We start from the raw sequence: 5666 nt of genomic DNA, 5'->3' as shown, positions 1-5666 counted from the left end.
GCATTTCTGAAAAGACAGTGCTTACAGCAAAAAGCCTGAAGGTAATGATTCTACTTACCAGAGCAAATTCAATAAGCTGTAGTTGTTCTGGTGACTATAGTGTCCTTTTAAATTAGCACTAGTTGCAGTTGTATTTTATTTATATGCCTTTCAGGTTAATTCTCTAACATCTGCGGTAGTGTATCGCTTGGCCCTTATGCGTGTGTGGAAGACAATGCCGAGTTAGCATGTATAGGTAATATCTCTGTACAAGACTGAACACTCCAATGAATGCTTGAAGCATCATGAAATTACTTTTTTTCGAAAAAGTTTATCTGAACTAAAAAGTGCTTTCTCTTGCTTTCTCTTCACGTATAAAATCATGAGAGAGGTGAAAATTAGATGTAAGGAATCTTTTTTAAAGAGATACCATTCCCTTATTTTTCAAAAAAAACAAACAAACAAAAAGTGTGAAGACTGAAAGCTTTTCCAAAAAGTTCTCAGATATGTGAGAAAGTAATTTGTTAAAGGAGTGGTATTTGTTTATTTATATTCCTATATGTATTTATCTATTCACACTATAGGGGTTGTTTAATAGGCACTATACTTTGGTTTTATGTTTACTCTTTGGAAGTGATTGTTGTATTTGTATTCATACACTTTGAGGTTAAGTGCAGCTGAGGGGATTAATCCTTAAATAGTAATTGGATGTAAAGTACTATAAGTGCCTTTTGCACAATGTTTTTCCATTTCTGATGTGTATATAGTCCAGTTTAAAACAATATACCCAAAATATTATTGCTATTTTCATCTAACCACATTATAGTTCAATTTCAAGACCTGAAGTAGCCTAGTGTGGGATGGCTGCTCCAGAACTGCTTTACAATTATTAAGACTCCATCCATTCTCCAGTGTACATGTGCATGTGCATGTGTTTGTGTTTGTATACATATGTTTATGTGTTATATTTCACAGAAGCTTAATTGACAGAGAACAAACAATCTCTTAAACTTCAGTTGATTGAAATGAAACGTTAATAATAAATAAAGCAAATGTTAGGGGAAAATAATTCCATCTTGAGTTCACAAAACATCCATCACCTCGAAACATGGTCTTGACCTTCAGGGTCATAGTTTATACTGACATTATTGTCCCATGACATTCTTTTCACCCTTATATATACACATTTTCTCTCTTTATATATGCTTTTAAGCTTACCCTACACTGTGCCAAAGTACAGCGATATATGTTTTGTCCTAACCAAATTTTACATCTGTATTTATTTATGTGGTGCTCTCTGATGCACACAGGCATAAACACCAAACATTGGAAGATTGTGGAAAAGATGATCACAAAAAAGGTAGGTGTTTTAAGGTCATTCATTTATTGAATAGGAGCATAGGAAGAAATAGGACAAGGAGAAATAGAAGTTAAAGTCACAATAAATTATTTTATTTCATTCCCATTTTATACAACTAATTTCACTGATACAATTTACAACCCAATTGTGTAAAAAAAAAAAAAATGCTTGCTCGTTGTTTTTATCATTGATATGGAATACTTTTGATCATGGTAGAAAAAAAAACAAATATAGGATTCTCCGAGTATTACAGTGCCTCCCTTGTAAAAATCAAATTGGCAAAAAAGGAAATACAGTGTTATCGTTTTATAGAAGATAAACCATTCTTGATTTAAAATTAATGCAGGCTTTATTCCTACTGTTAAAATTATGCTAATGCATCATAGATTTATGTTTTTTGTAATGATATCACATCATTGATTACTGCTTTACTGAAACAGAAGCAGCATATAACTAGATGAGTTATATTTTGTTTTTCTTGATTACCACAATTTAAATGTATTACCAAAGGCACACATCTTTATCATTGCCCAGTTACACATAATAACAGTAAAGAAATTGAATTTTTTTTCTTGTTTGTTCATAATCTTGTTGCTTACTTGAACGTTGTTGGATTTTTTTATGCTACTAAAATATTATTATGATGACATCTGGAGGTTGTTGTAAATGACATTCCGGGAATTTAATTATTCAGATGAATTTCTTGTTACCATCTTAAAATACCTTAGAATGAAAAGCATTATTTACATTGCTAATCTGTCTGGGGTCCAAAGGCTCAGTTATATCATAGATGAACATAGAGACACTTACTTGTTGTACCCCTACACATTTAATCTATATATGTTATTAAATAATTATATTATTTGTATATTTATATAAAAGTACCAATACATTCCACTGCACTGCATGATAGGTACAAGACACATAGAGTAGTTGTGATAAAAATAATTTTAAAAAAAACAGGAAAAAAATGTTACAAGGACCCTGTTCAAACAAGGTTTTTGTGTAATTATACAAAACAACGTTTATTATAACCACACAAAAGGTAAAAATTGTATGCAGAAAAAAATGGATTGCTAGGTATGCTATATTACTACATGACACATGGACGTTTTAGAGTTTAAAGGTAAAAAAAAGGTTACAGCGCATAAAAAAGAGATTTGAAAGGATGAATGAAAAGGATTATTTTTCTTCTCTCCAGAAGCACAAAGTCATCCAGAAAAGAGATAACGATAGTGACATAAGGCAGTAGGTAAGAAGAGAGAAAGTATGAAAATACTTATATATGAGAATTGTGAGTCTAAGCATAATTCTGGAATGCAAAAAGGAGAGGTCAGAAGAAAACGTGGAAAGCACATAATTGCAGATGCCAAATTGTGAAGCAGTGGGTGGAGAAGAAGGGTGGTCAAAAATTATTAATAGGGTCAAATGACCCTTCAGCAAAGGGTCACTTGACTCTAAGGTCCTAAAGTCCATATCATTACTGAAAGAAAACAGAAAAACATTAACTATGACCATATTGTTAACCAACCAACAACTAACTTGTGTCTCACCCTACCTTATGTTCATTCTCGAGTGGCCATTGCAAGACTTGCCAATATGTCATTCACAGGCCTTTTCCAGCTTGATTTATCAACCCTCATGCTTTTGACTAATGTCTAATTACATGAGAATATGCAACACAATATGTGAGGAAAACATTTACAAATTAATTGTACAGCATAGAAAACTATAAAACAAATAAAAACAAAGGTGGTGGGTGCACTCAACAGTATTATAAAAAAAAGTTGCTCATCTTTTTTTTTTTTTTTAAATTTCCTTCAAGGAAATTTAGTAACTGTCACAAAACAATTATGCTTCATCAACAGAATACTAGTAAAATATGTTTGTGTTGTTCCAATTTATATTTAAATATAAAATCAACACTTTTCACATTTTGAATTTCAATTAAGAACTTGTCAGAATATGAATACAGCACCATACTTGATTTTAATTACAGAATTTTGCTCTGAATAAACAAGCTGATCTTTTCCTTATTTGCCCTAAAGTAAACATATCTATATTTTATATACTTAACTAGAATATACTAAAATATCTGCACATTAGACTACTAGGAGTATTAGCAAGTGTGTCCTTAATTGTAATACTATGTTAGTCAGTATGGATTCTGTTTTGTAAAAACTCCATAAAGTATATCCTAAATTTTACATTGAGTTAGAAATGTGATATTTATAAAAGGCAATTAAGATGCTAAAAGAATACTTCAAGCACCACAACCACTGCATCCCACTATAGTAGTTGTGGTGCCGGGAGTGCCCTGGTGCCCTCCCAGAAGAATTTGCCGATTAAGAATGGCATGTGCAATGTCTCCAGACTCTGCAGATGATGGCCAGATGCTATTGAGGTGCCAGAGGGACCAATGCAGTTTGTCAAAAAATTCTAAAGCTATTTGAAAAGTAACTCTGGTAAGGTGCAAAGGCAATTTGCAGGATGGCCATCACCTTATTACATAATATATTCATATTCCTTTGAGGCTCGTTCATCCTTAGTTGATCTCTTAAGAAATGCACTAGTTTTTGTACTGAAATGTTGGGTTTATGGTCTAATGCATTGAGACCCTAAACCCAGCTCACGAGGTGAAATTGTATTTTCATCATTTTTGCTCAATTTCTAGTGATGTTTAACATTTTCTGTAAGACTTATTTGACATTTGCTGTATCATTTAACATTGATTTCAATAAAGATTGTTATGCAATTTATTTTGGTGTGGTGTTCTTTTGATCATATTAGGACCAAGCTGAAGACATCTTTTTAAAAGTGAGCTATTACTGGATATTACAACATTTCTTAAAACATTCAATATCACTCATACATTGAGTTAACTGTTTTCAAGTGATCTCTAATTTGTTTATTTTTTCCGCGAGATAATTTTTGTTGAGATTAGAGAAATAGAAGAATAGAGAGTTGATACATAAAAACAGACCCAAGAGTGTTCACAACATGAACAATAGGAATAAAACAAAGCATAATTGCAATAGATGTATAATACACCAGATCTATTCAGTAGTAAGGTTATTGAAATACCTTGTAATTTATGTAAAAATGGCACTCAGGTTATAGTTGGTTGTTTCATATTTTGTTTTTCTATACAAATCATGTGTTAGCATTGCTATAGATGTAAATTATCTGAAAAAATACGCACTCAATAGTTAACTAGAGTTAAACAACATACATAAAACAGTAACATAACAAAATAACAAAACAGTAAATATAAACTTGAAGGTTGTCTTATTCCAGCATAAATGATATTGTCAGTTAAAAGCATCAGTTATTTGACTTGTCATTGTACGAGTTTCTGTATGTAGGTGAGAAAGTTCTCAAGGTCACTATATACACAAAGTAGAAATACAAGTGGGATTCAAAGAGCTTTGAAGTAGTGCTCTGTCAATTGAAAGATTTGGGTCCATCTGTTTTTTTGTTTTGTTTTGCTTTTCTACAAGAGGTGCAAGCATAGGAATGATACAATGGAAGAAATATGTGAAGGAAAAAGTAAGGGATTTTGAATGGCGTGAAGCCACTTAGCCTTCGTTATGAGTGAAACTGTCTGTGTCATGCTTCAGCAGAGCCACTTCAAAGGCATGTTTTGGAGGTTCGTGATAAGATCTGTGGGCGTTTTTCTTGGGCTGTCAGTAATGTCCCAGTGTTGTTTTAAAACACCCAAAGGGATACAGCTGAAAACCAGGGCTGGGAAATTGACAACATAATATGATATTTTAAATTACCGTATATACTCGAGTATAAGCCGAGTTTTTCAGCACATTTTTTGTGCTGAAAAACCCCAACTCGGCTTATACTCGAGTCAATAGTCTGTATTATGGCAATTTGCATTGCCATAATACAGACAGGGGCTGTGGGGGCTGCAGAGAGCGTTACTTACCTGTCCTGCAGCTCCTGTCAGCTCTCTCCTCTTCCGCACCGGTCGGTTCAGCACCTCGGTCAGCTCCCAGTGTAAGTCTCGCGAGAGCCGCGGGGTCATAGTGCGGCTCTCGCAAGACTTACAGTGTGAGCTGATAGAGGAGCTGACCGGAGCGGAGGAGGAGAGAGCTGACAGGAGCTGCAGGACAGGTAAGTAACCGCTCTCTGCAGCCCCCACAGCCCCCACTGAACTACCAATGCTGGACCACCAGGGAGTAAGAGCCCCCCTCCCTGGCCAGCTAGCAAGCAGGGAGGGGGGACGAAAAAAATTATAATAAAAAAAATAATAATAATATTTAAAAATAAAATAATAATGAATAAAATTAATAATAGAACAATCAAAATGCCCACC

This window comes from Pelobates fuscus, chromosome 2 (assembly GCF_036172605.1).
Source record: "Pelobates fuscus isolate aPelFus1 chromosome 2, aPelFus1.pri, whole genome shotgun sequence".
Classification (NCBI taxonomy): Eukaryota; Metazoa; Chordata; class Amphibia; order Anura; family Pelobatidae; genus Pelobates; species Pelobates fuscus.
Note: the sequence above shows the minus strand (reverse complement) of the source record.